The 18,648-nt window shown below is 43.0% G+C and overlaps 1 protein-coding gene across 1 annotated transcript in view; it reads right to left on the reverse strand.

Annotated features, from left to right (window-relative positions):
- The window catches only part of LOC109926604 (neuropeptide Y receptor type 1-like), a 25,703-nt gene extending 17,178 nt beyond the window's left edge, over positions 1–8,525 (reverse strand). The window contains exons 1-2 of the mRNA XM_048618757.1: positions 8,440–8,525; positions 8,158–8,350 (exon numbers count right to left, since the gene is read on the reverse strand). The gene's annotated coding sequence lies outside the window, so the exon portion shown is untranslated. The remainder of the gene's footprint in view (positions 1–8,157; positions 8,351–8,439) is intronic.
- Between the last annotated feature and the right edge of the window lie 10,123 nt (positions 8,526–18,648).

Raw genomic sequence — 18,648 nt, forward strand, 5'->3', positions numbered from 1 at the left:
CCTATGATGCTGCTTGGCCTGCTGTGTTCATCCAGCCCTGCACCTTGTTGTCTCGGATTCTCCAGCATCTGCAGTTCCTACTATCTCTGATTCGATTTTAACCCCACTGCGAAACCTCTTCTAAGGAACCTTTCCTGGCCCCATCCCCGCCTCTTCGACCTGTTTGTTTCCTCTCCACCTATCCTCTCCTCTATCCCTCTTCTATCCGCCTCCCACTCTCTCCCTATTTATTTCAAAACCCCCTTCCCCTCCCCCTTTTCTGATGAAGGGTCTAGGCCCGAAACGTCAGCCTCTCTGCTCCTATGATGCTGCTTGGCCTGCTGTGTTCATCCAGCCCTGCACCTTGTTGTCTCGGATTCTCCAGCATCTGCAGTTCCTACTATCTCTGATTCGATTTTAACACCATTTTCTAAGTGTTTAGCTACTGACTCTTGCACAATGGACTCCAGCATTTTCCCCACTGTTAATTTCATGCTAACCAAACTTTAATTTCCTGTTTTCTCTCTATTGCCTTTTATAAATAGTGGGGTTATATTAGCTACCCACCAATTCACAGTAACTATTTCAGAGTCTACGATTTTGAAAGATGACCACCAATGCATCCACTCCTTCAAAGCCACTCCTGAAGTACTGTGCTACAGGATGTAGATTAGATTATCAGGGCCTCGGGATTTATTGGCCTTTAATCCCATCTCTTTCCCAACATTATTCCTTTACTAATAATGATTTCTTTCAGCTACTACCTCTAACTAAACCCTGTATTCCCAACAATTATAGGATGTTACTTGTGTCCTCCTTTGTGAAGACAGAATTGAAGTGTGTATTTAATTGGTCTGCCATCTGTTTGTTCTCCACTAAAACTTACCTGTTCCTGATCTTAAGGAACCTACATTTGTCTTGTCTTAACAGATCATTATGTTTGCATATCTTTATCAGTTCTTACAGCCAGCTTGAACGTTCCATGCAAGCTTAGTCTCAATTTCTATTTTCCCCTTCTTAATCAGTCTCTTTGTACTCCTTTGCCGAAATGAAAAGTGCTCCCATCTTCAAGTTTGCTTGATCCAATACCACCTCCAATTTCCTTTGATAGTCACAGTCATAGCATCATAGAATCCCTCCAGTGCAGGTAGAGGCCATTTGACCCATCAAGTCTGAACCACCCCTCCAAAGGGCACCCTACAAGGACAGACACCCCAACCCCCATGACCCAGGATTCTCTCAAGATAAACTTGTAGGTTGAGTCAGTAGTCAGGAAGGCAAATGCAGAGGACATGAATATAAAAGCAGGGATGTATTTCTGAGGCTCTATAAGGATCTGGTCAGGCCACATTTGGAGTATTGTGTGCAATCTGGGCCCCATACCTCAGGAAAGATGTACTGGTCCTTGCGCGGGTTCGAGGAGGTTCACAAGAATGGTCCCAGGAATGAGAAGCTTAACATATGAGGAATGTTTGAGGACTCTGGGTCTGTACTCAATGGTGTTTAAAAGGATGAGGGGGGATCTAATTGTAACTTACAGAATACTGAATGGCCTGGACAGAGTGGATGTTGGGAAGATGCTTCCATTGGTAGGAGAGTCTAGGACCTGAGGGCACAGCCTTAGAGTACAGGGAAGACCTTTTAGAACAGAGATAAGGAGAAACTTCTTCAGCCAGACAGTGGTGAATCTATGGAATTCACTGTCACAGAAGTCTGTGGAGGCCAGGTTATTGAGTGTATTTAAGATGAAGATAGATAGGTTATTGATTGTCAAGGAGATCAAGGATTACGGGGAGAAAGTGGGAGAATGAGGTTGAGAAGCTTATCAGTCATTATTGAATGGTGGAGCAGACTCAATGGACTGAATAGCCCAACATCTGCTCCTATGTCTTATGGATGGGTTTTTAAACCCCATTTTAAACCTGCACATTCAACTCCACACAGACACCCAAGGCTGGAATCAAACCCAGGTCACTGGAGCTATGAGGCAGCAGTGGTAACCACTGTGCCTTTCCCGATTTAGTTTTGTGTTAGACAGGAATTCTTACAGTTCATCCATGCAGTCTTTTAAATATTTTCCATCCCCTATGCATATTCATCACTTTAAAGTCACCTTCCCCAACTTATCATAGCCAACTCGCACGTCACATCATTGTAGTTTCCTTTATTTAGTTTCAGGACCCTCATCTCAGAATCAAGTACATCACTCTTCACCTTAATGAAGAACTTTATCATTTTATAGTCATTCTTACCCAATGGGCATTATACAATTAGATTGCGAATTAGTACTGTCTCTTTACACCATACCTCATCTAAGTCACCCAGTTCTCCAGTTGGTTCCTCAATATATTGATCCAAAAAAAATTCCTAAAATATTCCAGGAATTCTTCCTCTACAGCACTGTTACTGATTTTATATGACCAATCTATATGCAGATTAAAGTCACCCATAATCACAGATTTATCTTTATTGTTTGAGTCTCTAATTTCCTGTTTAATAACTTTCCCAAGTTACCACTACAGTTCAGGGTTTTTGCCCGAAACTATAGTTTTCTGCGCCCTTGATGTTCCTAAAATTTTTTTTGTTTATCCCTAGAGTGTGGAAACAGGCCATTTGGCCCAACAAGTCCACATTGCCCCTCCAAACAGCATCCCACCCAGACTCAATCCCTTATCCTTTCCCTGTAACCCAGCATTTCCCATGCCTAATCCACCTAACCTGCACATCTTTTGATTGTGGGAGGAAACCAGGGCACCTGGAGGAAACCCACACAGACACAGAGAGAATGTGCAAACTCCACACAGACAAAGCTGGAATCAAACCTGGGGTCCCTGGCATTGTGAGGCAGCAGTGCTAACCACTGAGCCACCGTGCTGCCCTATATCCAGACAGATTCTTCACCGGATATTGTTCCTTAGTATTGCATTAACGTCCTCTTAAATCCATTTCCATTTCCTCTTTGTCCATCCTTCCTAAATACTGAATACCCCCAGATATTCAATTTCCAACCCTGGTCCTGCTGCAGCCACATCTATAATCCTAACTATATAATACCTGTTTATATCTATTTGCATGACTAATTCAGTCACGTTATCATAAATGGTGTGTGCATTAAGACAAAAGGCCTCAAGGCTTGTCTTTTTAACATTCTTAGTCCCTTTTATATTTCTTTGCACAGTGGCCCTGTTTGATTCTTGCCCTTGAATAGGGTCTGCGTACCGGTTATTTCCCATTCTGTCTTTTGTTTTTGCTTTCCTTTCCCTCTCTTCTGTCTCCCTGTATAGGTTCCCAAACCCCTGTTCTTATAGTTTAAACCCTCGTCAAATGCACTTGCAAATACTTCCCACAGGACATCAACTCCAGTCCTGCCCATCCAGTGGATCCCACCATCCCCAGAACTGGTTCCAAAGTCCCAGGAATTTAAAACCCACCCCTTTGCAAACCTGAGATCACTGCCTTTGAGGTCTTACTTTTAAACTTGCTTCATAACTCTCTACATCTGCTTTTAGGACCTCATTCCTTTTATTAAATCTAGGTCATTGTTACTGAAGGATACCACGACCATTGGCTGTTCATCCTCCCACTCAAGAATGTTGTGTTGCTGTTCCAAGATATTCTTGACCCTAGCACCCGGAGGTAACATACCATCCTGAATCTTCAACTTCTGTGATGACCGCAGGAGTAGTGGGGCTTGAGTGTCAGTGCACTTTCCCCTGTGAGACCTGACATAAGCAGGTTGCAAGGTAGACACCATCCTGAATGTTGAAAGCTTTGTGTTTAACGTATTTGGACTCAGAGATCCCTGTGCTCCTTTACAACCTCTTCTGACACCTTGCAAGTATCGATCCTTCCCTACTCTTTCTCCCAAACTCCACTACCACATACTAATCTGTATTCAACTTTGCCTACCTATTACTTGCTTATCATTCAAGTTCATTTGTGTCATCCTGCAATTTTTTGAAGCTCTTCTCAGTATTAATAATCTCCCAAATTAGGTCACATCAGCAAATTTTGAAATTGTGTTTTTCATTACCATGTGCAAACTGTAAATGTCAATTGTGAAAAGCAGCGCTCTCAACCCAGATCCTTGGGTTCCCATTGACTGCTACTCTGAAGAACTCGCTTTACTCCTACTCTCGGATTTGAGTCTTGAAGCTAGTGAGCAAACCACTTGGCCATTTGCCCTGGACATCTCAGATCTGATTCATTGATCTATTATGTGACATTTTATGAAAGTGGTTTTGAAGGTTACATCCATCATATTAACATAATTTATTCTTTGTGTCATACATATCTTTTAAAAATCAGTAAGGTTGGTCAAGCACTGTTTTCATTTTTGCCTTTCATTCCGCCTATCACTATTCTAGCTTCTTTACTTCATGTTTTATTATTATATCCTTTAGCGAAAGTCGCACTGTTTTTTTTCCTGCCACTGATATTAGGCTTAACGTGTTCTTAAATGTAGGAATTATATTAACTATCCACCTGTCAGCACATCTTTTCAGTGAATTAGTAATTATCTACAGAATAAGGGGAAAGCCATTTAGACTGTAATGAGTAGTTTCCTCACTTAGAGGGCGGTAAATCCATGGAATTCTCTCCACCAGTGGGCTGGGCAGGCTCAGTTACTGATGCCAGTACAGACTGGTTTGGGCAAATGGCCTGTTTCTGAGCTATATGTGTGACAGTACTGTGCCTTTAAGAGTTACACCAATTAAGTTTTGCATTTTAACTGTGTTGTAAGAATAGAGTGTGTTTTGATTAAAGCCTACTGGTGGACTAATCGAATCATATTGGCAACACAGCACTTTATCTCTAATATATATCTGGGGCAGGAGGGGGGTGCTGGGTTGCTGGTTTGGGCCATAACACTTCCAATGTAACCACTCATGGCTGGATAACAGTTTCTCATAATGTTGACAAACATATGACTTAAACTCAACATGAAACACTTGCATTCAAGTGGCCTCCAACTTAGCAATTAAAACACTACACTTGAAATAATGTAAGCCAAGGAGTATTAAAGCAAAATAACACAGATGCCGGAAATCTTAAATAGTAACACAAAAAGCAGGAAATACTTAGGCAGGATCTGTGCATAGGGTTTACATTTCGTCAGAACTATTAGGACAGAAGACCAAAGGTTTGTTTTAAGGAAAACCTTAGAGGTGAGCAGAAACCTAGTGAAGCAGATGTATCATGGAAGGAAGGCAAACAACTCAGGGGTTAGATGGCTGAATACAAGGCCTAACCACTACTGCTGTGGGCAATGGCAGCAATGAAATGGTCATGCTTCCTTTCAACTTCAATAATTTCAGCCAACCACATCTAAACAAGAGGGAATAAAAGAAGAAGACAAAAAGCAAGAAACTACAGTCCTGATGAAGGATTTTGGCCTGTAGCATTGACTTGCCTGCTCCTTGGATGCTGTCTGGCCTGCTGTGCTTTTCTAACCTCACATCTATTGACTCAAGAAACGACAAGCCAAATGGCTTGACATCTTGTTGAAGGAAACTGTTTGCAAGTAGACTGCAGCACAGCCAATATAGGGTTATGAAGGGAAAATCATGTTTAACCAATTTACTGGAGTTCTTTGAAGGACTAACAAGCAACATTCAAAAAATATGGAATTGGATTCACAGAAGGCACTTGACATGTAACTCATGGTGGAGTGGTTGTACCATATTAGCATTGGTAGAGGATTGATGAACAAACATGAAACCGAGAGTAGACTTAAACAGGTCATTTCCAGATTGGCAAACTGCAACGAGGGACCTATCACAGAGATCTGGGCTGGGGCCTCAACTATTTGCAATCTGCCTGATTGAAGCGAATGTACGAATCCTAAATTTGCCGATGACACAAAGACAGTCCAGAAACTAAACGACAAGAGGACATATGAAGTCTGTACAGCATTATAGATAAGCTACACCAGCAGACAAAAAAATCAGCAGGTGTAGTATTATGAAAGAAGACTTGGCACTTTGGCAGGTTGAATAGAAAAATAGCGTATTATTTAATTCGAAAGAGTTTGCAGAATTTCAAAGTGGAAATAGCAGGATCCTGATCCACAAATAAAAAAGAATTCCATGTACAAGTGCTGACAAGGGCAAGAAAGATTTTTGTTGTCTATAGAAACAAGAATGGAACATAAACATAGCGATGTTTTACTACAGTTGTACAGAACATTTGACTGAAGTGAGATCCCATCGAGAGTACCTTATACAATTTTGATCTCCATTTGAAGCAGTTCAGAGAGACACACGTTGAAGCATAGGAAAATTCTGCCACAGAAAGAGGCCAGGCATTCAACAACAGTTCTGTAGCCTGCAGGTTACAATGTTTCAAGGGCTGAGCCAGGCTCCTTTCAAAATGCTTGAAGGTTTCCGCCTGAATTACGAAACTAGGCAGTGAATTCCAGACACAGCCGCCAGCTGGGTGAAGGCGAAGGTGTTTCTCATTTTATCCCCTCGAATCCTTGAGCCAATCAGCTTAACACGGTGCCCTGAGGTAACTAACATCCCCTCCACGGGAAACAGGTCTGCCCTGTCCACTCTAACCTGCTCATTATTTTGTACACCTTAAATGAGTCACCACTCTTTTCGAAGGAAAGCAACCCCAACCTATAAAAGAGATAACAAGGTGTAGAGCTGGATGAACACAGCGGCCAAGCAGCGTCAGAGTAGCAGGAAAGCTGACGTTTCGGGTCTGGACCCTTCTTCAGAAATTTCTGTTCATCCAGCTCTACACTTTATTATCTCAGATTCTCCAGCATCGGCAGTTCCCACTATCTCCCAACCTATAAAATCTTTGCTCAGAGCTGCAATTTTCAGGCCATGCCAAAATTCAGAGCAGTTATGTCCTTTCCTCAACATGGAGACAGCACGAGTAGGACAGCGTGAGTAAGAGAGTCTGACAGTGAGTCGGGGGCAGAAGAGTGGGCTACATTTCTACAATGCTTTCTCCGAAAATTATTACTCGTCGTTGACCTTGCTGTATTTTTAATGATGCCCCCTTACTCTGTTTGTTCTTCCCACCAGGGAGGTCTCTCAAAAAATGTTCAGGAAATCGATCCTGTCCTAGTTCCTGAATGACCCAAATCAGTCCCGTCTGCTGCCTCTTTCCCCACAGCCCTGCGATTTTTTCCAGGTGAGCGAAACTCTACGACCTTGCTTATACTTCTGCCTCAAATAACACCGAAAAACCAGCTGATGCCATGATCACATCAGTGTTTGTGGAAACTTGATGGACGCACGTTTGTGGTCTTTCTTCTGACTGCCAAAAGTACTTCATTGACTGCATAACATTTGAAAATGATCTCGTGGTCAAATGTAGCACTCTAGGTAAATGCAAACTTTGTCTTCAAATATTTATCCCATTCCCATCCCAAAGTGCCTGTTCAAACGGTTTCCCACAGCTTTCATGCAGCATATTCCAGATCTCATCTTGCTACAAAAGAAACATTTCAAGCCCCTCAGATTCTGTGAAAGTGTTTTTTTTTCCCTGTGAACCCTATTTTATCCATTTTCAGCATCTTAATTAGGTAGTCTTACTGGTTTGAACTGCCCTGCAGGCTGTCAGTTAGCAAATCAACATTGGTGGAGCAGGGGAAATGGATTGGTTGGATTAGATTGTTTCAAAGCGCCAGTAAAGGTACAATGGACTTCCTTCCGTGCTATAGTATTCTATAATCACACCCAATAACCTGGTCATCAAACATTTCCATATCTTTCACCGCGTCACCGCTGAGATGTGTTCTCCTTACACCTGGATTTATTTTTTTTCCTCTCTGTAATTACCTTTTACATGAAATATTTATCAGAACCACAAGATGACAGAATAATATGACGGCTGCTTAAAACAAAATCTTTCACAGACACAACTCTGGGCAAAGCCTGGGCTATATTGTCTCTTGGAGATTGCTGCTGCATTTATTCTGCAGTTAGCACACACGGAGACATTTCCTCTCCCTTCTCCGCAGGACGTGACACAAAAAAAAATCAGGAACATGCAGAGGCTCATGAGAGATCCATATGCATTAACAGAGCGGAGGCCACTTAACCACTAAAAGGACAGGAACGGAAACATTCGAGTGCAGTGTGTCCTGAGCTGAAGTGTCTCGATCTCTCTCACACACACACACAAACACACAGCAGCAGCAAGAGCTGCGAGTCTCACCGTCTTGTTTCCACAGGTCTGCTGCTTTATGGACACCGCTGTCTTTCTCTCCCTCCGATCCTCACAGAACGCAGAGCGGCTGGAGCTTTTCTTTTGATGGTTGAACTGTCAGGGACTAACGTCTGTCCAGCTGTAGAGAGGGGGATATTGGTCCCAAAGGCCTCGGGCCACCTTCAGAAAGCAGACGGACTCTCTGACAGAAATGAAAATCAAAGCGAGTGTCAGCGAGGGCACGCAGCAGGCTGCTTTGTGGTGACCGCTCTGAGTTGTTTTATCACCTACCTGGCTTCCAGTTGACGCTGACAGCGGCCAGTTCAAAGTTCCTTCAGCTGCCAAGGGGGGATTTCTCAGCAGATACTGCAGTACCGAGCCTCTGTCTGACAACAGCTCTGCAATGTGCGGTGATAGGTTAGAAAAGGGGCACTCGCCGACAATCCAAGTGCAGCAACAAGCTTTTCTTCTCATGTGCCAGTGCATCGGGCCCTGCTTTTAAAATACGCCCGGGGGTCCGGCACACACAGCTATCCTTTTCCTGAGCAGCTCCTGTCCAACCTCCGGCTCAGTGGTCTCCCCTGAACCTGCCACGCAGACTTAAAGAAACAACGTGCCTTTATCTGACGCCTTTCAGGACCTAACAACGCCCCAATACATTACAGCCAAGTGCAATCACAGTTGTCATTACAGGAAACAAGGCAGTTCATTTGACACAGAAGCATCGCTCAAACAGTAAATGTGATAACGGCCTCATAATTGGCTTTGTTTGTTGTGGTGGGATAAATACAGCTCAAGGATCCAGGTATCAACACCACTCGTCTGATCAGTGATGTTACAGAGCCATCAGATCTTTCACACATACCCCAGAGAGTAAACTGTTGCCCAATACTGCAACAACAGGACGCCATACAGCTCCTCCAACCTCTGCCACATTTCAGGGGGGTGGTAGCTGATCTGGGAACTGGCCCCTTGATCCAGCTCACACCCATGTTCTTTTGTGACTTTGGAGAGAGAAATATCAAATTCAGGTTTACAATTGACGGTTGATGCAGCATGTGGGAAGAGTTCTCAAACTGCATCACGCTTTGTTCCTTTGCTAATTTGCTTTCTGAAAGGTCTGACTCCAACTCTCAGATTATATGCCCTCAAATCCTAGATTAAAAACATAGAACATAGAACAGTACAGTACCCCGCCTCCTTGACCTGTCTGTCTCCTCTCCACCTATCTTCTGCTTTATCCATCTTCTATCCGCCTCCCCCTCTCTCCCTATTTATTTCAGAATCCCCTTCCCCTCCCCCATTTCTGAAGAAGGGTCTAGACCTGAAACATCAGCTTTCCTGCTCCTCTGATGCTGCTTGGCCTGCTGTGTTCATCCAGCTCTACACCTTGTTGTCACAGTACAGCACAGCACAGGCCCTTCGGCCCACAATGTTGTGCCGAACTTTTACCCTAAACCTAAGGTCTATCTAACCTCCACCCCTACCTTATACTATCATCCATATGCCTATCTAATAGCCGCTTAAATGCCCCTCATGAGGCCAACTCTACTACCCTCTCCGGCAATGTGTTCCACGGCCCTACCACTCTCTGAGTAAAGAACCTACCTCAGACGTCTCCCCTATATCTGCCTCGACTCACTTTAAAACTGTGCCCCTCGTAATAGCTACCTCCACCTTAGGAATAAGTCTCTGGCTGTCCACTCTATCTAGATTCTCCAGGATTTCTAATAAATCTCTACATATCCACTTGAATAGTTTCTCAGTTGACTCAATCCGTTCTCCTCAATAGCTTGAAGACATTGCGTAAGTCCACCAGTCAAATTTATAAATGCAAGGAAACACAAAACTGGGTTGCATTCTCTTTCTTAGAGGTCAAGCTTTGCGAGTCTTGTGCCCCGCTCCCTGAACTGTTCACTGCAGTCCCTTCAAGATTTATATATCTTCACAAAGGTGTTCACAGTGGTTGAAAGTGTGGTTTATCCAGGCTTTTCATTGTTTAAATATTATATTTCTCTCCATATTTCATTAACCTTGCCAGTTCTTTTTAAGACCAGTTCGTGACATTTACCAAGATCTCAGGTTTTACAGTTTTCACCATTTGCAGTGTAATAAATGGGAATGCACTGTGGATTCATTCTCTGATACAGTACAAATCCTCTCAGCCTTGAATATGGTCAATAACAAGCTTCAAAAAGGGAGAAAACTCCAAGGATTCACAACTCTTTGGCAATAGTAATTTTTCATCTTATCTCTAAATTATCATCCTCTTATCCTGAGAATATGCCCTCTTGTTCTAGATTCCCCAACCAGCAGAGACACCAACTCAGTGTCTCTCTTCCCAAGTCCATTCAAAACAATGCATGTTTCAGGTAGAATATCTCTCATATTTCCAATTCCATAAAGCAGTCAGATCGATTTTACTCAGCCTATCATCAATCCAGGAGCAAAGGTCATGAATCTTCATGGCACTACCTTCAAAGCAAGTAAATCTTTCCTGATGGACAAAGACCAAAACCGTGCACAAAACCCCACATTTGGTGTCATCAAACTCCTCAGATGTCCTTATTGTTGCAGGGAATATCAATGTGTCATTTCCTCCTCACACAAGTGCACTCAGTGCCTCTTTACTGCTGCACCTTCCAAATCCAAACCTTTTACTATCAAAAGCAAGAGCAGTAGATACATAGGAATACCATACAGGTTCCACTCCAAGACATACACCATCTTGACTTGGAACTATACCTCCTTTGCTTTCTTTTGCTGCCACTGCTCCAAATCCTGAACACCCTTACTCAGGTTCTAAGTACGACAGCAGTTCGACAAGGCAGATCATTGCCACCTTCCTGAGGATAATTAGAGGTGGGCATAAAATGTCCTGCTGAGAATGTACATTTCCATGTTGCATGCCCTTTAAAAAATATTCTATTCTTCTATTACTGCCAAAATGAATAACATCACATTTCTCTACATAATACTCAATCAATCACCTGGTTACCCACTCACTAACTGTCTATATCTCGTCATGCCTTGTTTGTCCTCTTGTATCCTTAGAAATCTTGCATTAAATGTTCTCTGTCTCTGCCCGAATCATTACCAATGACTGAGCTCAGACCCCATCCCTGATCCTTTCAGTACTTCACTGATTAGTTTCACAACTTAAATGTCTTGTTGCTGGCTACTCTTTGTTAATGCTTTTTAACTGATCCATGATCCGAACAACATTATCCTGTTCTAAACTTTGTCTTCTTCTTAAAGATGGGCCTGCTGACAGCAAGTTGCTTCCTCTGCAAGAAACGAGTGTCAGCCTGAAAATTTAATCAAGTGTCTGCAGTGCCTTCTCATTTATTCATTGCCTGGTGAACAAAGCTGAAGTGCAGGTTCTTGGCCATCTCTACTGAAAGCAACAAAGGACAGCATGGGCACCCGCTATAGAAATGACAAAAACGCTGACATATCTCCTTGCTGCAGCGTACCAACTAACTAGAGCACAAAACTCACCAGTTACCATCTATTAGGACTGAAGCTGTTGCATGGATTCTGGTGCTGAGCTGGGGGAGATCTATCTCTGTTCAAAGCTTCATCAAATTAACATCATATTATCTTAAGATTATTGTAATGATTTGATGGCAGCTGTCAAAATCTTGACATTAAGTACTGATCCTTTCCTGCAGTTCCGTCCTCTTATTTCCCAGAGCTGTTTGCACAGATGCATTTATTTCCATTTCTTACAGATATCTCCGCTCATAATTTTATTTACAAAGGCCAATTGTAGACTGTGTGGGCTGTTCTAATTTGTCTACACCCAGTGTCTTATAGTTGACAGTTTCTAGTTTCATTTCCACTCCCAAGAGAAACAACTCGATAAACATTCTCTTCATCTATTGTGAACAGCATTTGAAATCCAAATAAAATGTGACATAAGACAAACACTGATGAGATAGTTTAAAGCCTCCTCAATCCTGTCCACATCAAACAATTCCACCAAAGGGTTAGATAGAATAAAGCACCTCAACTCTTTTAAATTGAAAGCAAAGCTCCCTTGAGTGTCCCCAAACATTCCAGAGGTTGAGGGGTGACCTTATAGAAATGTATAAAATCATAAGAGGCATAAATAAGATGAATGGTCAAGGTCTTTTTCCCAGGGTAGGGGAGCCCACAACAAGAGGGCATAGGTTTAAGATAAGAGGAGAAAGATTTAAAAGGGACCTGAAGGGGAACTTTTTCACATAGAGGGTGATGTGTATATCAAACGAGCTGTGAGAGGAAGTGGTAGAGGCAAGTACGATGACAACATTTAAAAGACATTTGGACAGGTACATGGGTAGGAAAAATTTAGAGGGATATGGGTGAAATGCAAGCAAATGGGACCAGTTCAGTTTGGAAAACCTGATCAGCATGGATAAGTTGGGCCAATGGGCCTGTTTCTATTCTGTATGATTCTATGACAGGGACAGCGTGAAGTTAGATACAAAGTAAAGCTTCCCTCTACTATTTTAAACTGAAAGTAAAGCTCCCTGTCCTGAACAAACACTCCCAGGGAGGTACACCATGGCGTTAGTTTAGGAGTAAAGATGCCTCGACACCATTCCCATCAAACACTCGCAGGACAGGTATAACAAGGCATTAGAATAAATGGAAAGCTCAAAATTCCCAGGCTAGGTGTAGTACAACATTAAAATGCAGACTAAGGTTCTCTCTACACAGTTCACATAAAAAGCTCTCAAGTAAGGTACAACACAGAGTGGGGACATAGAGTAAAGCTCAGTCTACATTGCCCATGTCAAACATTCCCTCGGCAAGTACAGCACAAGGTTAGTTACAGCATAGCTTGTTCTACACTGCCTTATCGACACCTCCAGGACCAGCACAGCACAGCATTAGGTAGAGAGTAAAGCTCCTTCCATGCTGTTCCCATCTGAAATAATTCCAAGGAGGCAGGTATCCCATCCCCAGTCATCCTTTATTTACATGTGCACAGTACATAAGTTCTGACCGACCAGCCAGCTCGGAGCCAGTCCCTTGAATGAAGAGAACTTTGAATCTCCAATTTATATCTGTCAGCCAAGGCTCCCTGATTGGTCCAAGTCAACAATCCCAATGAAGGATCTCATAGTCAATGAGATCCATCTGGCCCTGGTTCTAATCACAACACCATAAAATAGTGCAGGCCAGCTCGAGCACAGGTTAAGTGAAGTAAAGGAACCTCTTCCTTTTATTTGTTCTTCAGTTATGAGCCTGATTTTATTATGCATTCAATGGCAAACCATCTTCTTGAAATCACTACAGTCCATGTGGATTAAGTACACCCACACCACTGTAACAAATTTCCAAGAATCTGATCAAGTAATGTTGAAACAACAGCGATATAGTTTCAAATCAGTACTGCGCACAGCTTGCAGCAGTACTGATTGTGTTCTCATTCCTCATTTGCCCTTAACATTCGAGCAGTAGGGGGGAATCACAGCTTAGGGAACTGCATGGAATGCTAGGGGTTGACATTCAAGTGGACTGCCTCATCTTGCATGCTATCAAGTTTCGAGTGTTGTTAGAACTACACCCATCCACGCAAATCCAAAGTGTTCGACCACAGTCTTTTCGTTCCCTATACTCCTCCATACTTATCGGAGAGTTCACCTCTGTAACTCCCATTCTAATAACTTCATCATCATCGCTGGTCACACAATGTCATCAGCAAGCCTCCCCCAACAACTTGGAGGAAGAGAGTGAATGCATGGGAGCCAAATGTGCAGATGACACAAAAATAGGTAGAAAGGCAGGTTTTGAGAAGGATACAAACAGTTTACAGAGAAATATTGATAGATTAAGTAAGTGGCCAAAAAATTGGCAAATGGAGTACCAGGTGAGAAAATGCGAAGTTGTTCATTTTGAAGGGAGAACAAAAGAACAGAATATTATTTAAATGGAGAAAAACTGCAGAAAGCTCCAACACAAAGAGACTTAGGGAAAACTTGTGCAAGAAATATATAAAGCTCGCACAAAGGTGCAGCAGATAATCTGCAAGGCTAATGGAATGTTGGCCTTTATTTCAAGGAGTTTGGAGTATAAGAGTTTTACTGAAACTGTACGAGATGCTGATGAGACCACATCTGGAGTAAGCAGTTTTGGTCCCCTTATTTAAGGAAAGATAACACTTCTTTGGAGGTGGTTCAGAGGGTCACTAAGATTATCCTGGTGTGAAGGGATTGTTTTCTGAGCAAAAGTTAAACAGGGTTGGGACAACAAGGTGCAGAGCTGGATGAACACAGCAGGCCAAGCAGCATCATAGGAGCAGAAAGGCTGACGTTTTGGGCCTAGACCCTTCATCAGAAAATACTGAAGTTTAGTAGAATGAGAGGTGATCTCAATAAATCATACAGGATTCTCAAGGGGCTTAACTGGGTAAACGCTGAGAAGACGTTTCCCCTCCCAGGGAGAGTCTAGGACCAGAAAGCATTGTCTCAGAATAAAGGGGTTCCAATTTAAGAGCAAAATAAGGTAGAATTTCTTCTCTCAGTGGGTTGAGTGCCTTTGGATCTCCTTGCCAGAGAGAGCTGTGCAGACAGAGTTCTTGTGTATATTTAAGGCTGCGATAAAGATTCTTGACCAATAGGGGAATAAAGGGTCACAGGAAAGGGCAAAAAAATGGACTTGAGGAATGTTGGATCAGCCATGATCCTATTGAATGGCTCAGCAGGCTCAAGCAGCCAAATAGCTTACTCCTGTTTCAATGTTTGTGATTTAAACCTCTTCACTGCAAACACCTTTTTCTAAGCTGCCATTTCAATTCCTTACATTACCTTGGACACAAACACAAAAGTACATGAAGTGACAAAGCAATTCTCCCACATTTTAAAAGTTTATTTATAAACTTTGATTCAATATTACAGAATTTTACTATGGGTTTATTTCTAAGATTGATGGTTTGGGAACATGCCTCAGCCTTTTTAAGTAAAGAACGGGATAAAAGGGAAACACATTACATCAATCAGTAAATCCCTGTCCCATAATTTAACTTCACTCCCTTCTATCCCAACTTCCTCTTTGTGACAAAAGGCAAAGGAAGGTTGTTTGCTGATTGTATTGCATATTGCATATCTCTACGTGAAAAATGCAAGGAAGTTTTTGCAGTGTCTTCACTTGGAATATTTCTTAATTAACTCTGTTAAGAACAGCAATCCAAATCTAACCTCATCAATGTTGCCTTTGGAACTGTAATAACCCCACATGGTTCATGGGAAATCACTAATTAATCTCCTCGTGGAGCTGATAGAGTACAAGTTCCTTCAGTAACAGGCAATGGTTTGCCCAGCTTGAACTCATCACCTGAGCCCTTTATAAAGAAGCAGACCCATGGGCTTTGCACATAAATATTCAATTGCTTATACAGATGAGTTACTTGTGTTGGTTAGTAGTACTCCTGAACTAGGAGGCCTGAATTCAAGCCCTACCTGTTCCAGAAGTGTGTAACAACATCTCTGAACAGGTTGATTAGAAAAATAGGGTAAAGCAGACATAGGGGTCCTCTCGTGGAGTAGTGGCAGTGTCCCTCCCCTGAACTGGGAAGCCCGGGATGAAATCATACAATGGCACAGAATAGATACAGACCCTTTGGTTCAACTAGTCCACACTGACCATATTCCCACACCATGCTCCCAAACTAAACCAGTCCCACCTGCCTGCATTTGGCCCATATCATAAAAATATTAGAAATAGGAGCAGGCCATCTGGCCCGTCGAGTCTGTTCTGTCATTCAATTAGATAATGGTTGATCTTTTTGTGAACTCAGCTCTACTTACCCGCTCACTCACCATAACACTTAATTCCTTTACTGTTCAAAAATCTATCTATCTTTGCCTTAAAAATATTCAGTGAGGAAGCCTTAACTGCTTCACTGGGCATGGAATTCCACAGATTCACAGCCTTTTGGGTGATGAAGTTCCTTCTCAACTCAGTCCTAAGTCTGCTCCCCTTATTTTGAGTCTATGTCCCCTTGTTCCAGTTTCACCTGCCAGTGGAAACAGCCTGCCTACTTCTATCTTATCAATCCCCTTCATAAATTTATATATTTCTATAAGATCTTCCTCATTCTTCTAAATTCCAATCAGTACAGTCCCAGTCTCTCAATCTCTCCTCATAGGTAACCCTCTCAATTCCAGAATCAACCTAGTGAACCTCCTCTACATCCCCTCCAGTGCCAGTACATCCTTTCTCAAGTGAGCAGACCAAAACTGTACTCAGTACTCCAGGTGTGGCCTCACCAGCACCTTATACAGCTCCAGTGTAACCTCCCTATTTTTAAACCCCATTCCTTTAGCGATGAAGAACAACATTCTATTTGTCATCTTAACTACCTGCATTCACCTTTTTGTGATTCATTCACAAGGACACACATCCCTCTGCACAGCAGCAAGCTGCAATTTTTTCACCATGTACACAATCATGTCTCACGAATTTAATTGAGCTTTTTGAAGAAGTAATGAAGAGAACTGATGAAGCCAGAGCGGTGGACGTGATCTATATGGACTTCAGTAAGGCATTTGACAAGGTTCCTCACGGCAGACTGGTTAACAAGGTTATATCACATGGAATACAGGGAGACCTAGCCATTTAGATACAGAACTGACTCGAAGGTAGGAGATAGAGGGTGGTGGAGGAGGGTTGCTTTTCAGGATGCAGCCCTGTGACCAGCGGTGTGCAAAAAGAATCAGTGCTGGGTCCACTGCTTTTCATCATCGATATAAATCATTTGGATGTGAACGTAAGAGGTATGGTTAATAAGTTTGCAGATGACACCAAAATTGCAAGTGTAGTGGACAGTGTAGAAGGTTATGTCAGAGAACAACAAGATCTTGATCAGATGGGCCAATAGGCCGATAGAGATTAATTAATAGGCAGATAAAAATTAATTTAGATAAATGTGAGGTGCTGCTTTTTGGAAAGGCATATCAGGGCAGGACTTATATACTTAATGATAAGGTCCTGGGGAGTGTTGCTGAACAAAGAGACCTTGGAATGCAGGTTCATTGTTCCTTCAAAGTAGAGTTACAGGCAGACAGGATAGTGAAGGCGGCGTTTGGTACACCTGCCTTTATTGATCAATCTATTGAGTACAGGAGTTGGGAAGTCATGTTGCGGCTGTACAGGACATTGGTTAGGCCACTTTTGGAATACTGCATTCAACTCTGGTCTCCCTGCTGTAGGAAGGACGTGAAACCTGAAAGGGTTCAGAAAAGATTTACAAAGATGTTGCCAGGATGGGAGGGTTTGAGCAAAAGGGAGAGGCTGAATTGGCTGGGGCTATTTTCCCTGGAGTGTCAGAGGCAGAGGGGTGACCTCATAGAGGTTTATAAAATCATGGGGGCGCATGGATAGGGTGAATAGGCAAGGTCTTTTCCCCAGAGTAGCAAAGTCTAAATCTAAAGGTGAGAGGGGAAAGATTTAAAAGGGGCCCAAGGGGCAACTTTTTCACACAGAGGGTGGTGCGTGAATGGAATGAACTGCCGGGGGAAGTGGTGGAGGTTGGTACAAGCTTCTGTCATTTTCGCTCCACATCACAGTTTCTCTCATCTTCTCAAAAGACTGGCTGGTCCACCAATTAATCACAGTGCCTATAGTTTCTTTTTATGAGGCTTATCGTGAATTATTTAATCATGGATTCAGAACACTGATGATCTAGGTAAACAGACTCAAGGATTTAACTGTTGCAAGGCAGAGCAGCCATCGGAATGTCAACAGTAGTGCGCAAACAAAACTGAAAATTGATAATATAGCAGAAGGGCTGATGGAAGAATGCTTCCTGGCAAATACTGGAAAGTGGAATAGGACTAATGAAGGGTCCAAGAGATTTATAGCTGGAGGTGTGGTGCACCACTGAGGTTCTGAGTGATAAAAGTAGTGGTAGAAGGCTCTTTGATCGCTGGAACCAGCTCCAATGTTCAGAAAAAGATAGTAGGAACTGCCGATGCTGGAGTCTGAGATAACAAGGTGTAGAGCTGGATGAACACAGCAGGCCAGGCAGCATCAGAGAAGGAGGAAAGCTGACATTTCGGGTCTCGACCCTTCTTCAGAAATTGGGGAGGGGAAGGGGACTCTGAAATAAATAGAGAGAGAGGGGGAGGCGATGATAGAAGGTGGATAGTGGAGCAGATAGGTGGAGAGAAGACGGACAGGTCAAGGAGGCGGAGTTGAAGCCAGTAAAGGTGAGTGTAGGTGGGGAGTTGGGATGGGGGTTGGTCAGTGGGAAGGGAGGGGTGGTTCGGTGGGAGGGAAGATGGATGGGTCAAGGAGGCGGGGATGAGGCTAGTAGATAGGAAGTGGGGGTGGGGGTTGGTCAGTGAGGTGGGACGAGCGGATAGGTCAGAGAAAAGACAGACAGGTCAAGGAGGCGGGGACAAGATGGGCCGGTCTTGGGATGAGGTCGGGGGAGGGGAGATTTTGAAGCTCATAAAGTCCACATTGATACCGTTGGGCTGTAGGGTTCCCAAGCGGAATATGAGG

This window comes from Rhincodon typus, chromosome 40 (genome assembly GCF_021869965.1).
Source record: "Rhincodon typus isolate 14 chromosome 40, sRhiTyp1.1, whole genome shotgun sequence".
Taxonomy (NCBI): domain Eukaryota; kingdom Metazoa; phylum Chordata; class Chondrichthyes; order Orectolobiformes; family Rhincodontidae; genus Rhincodon; species Rhincodon typus.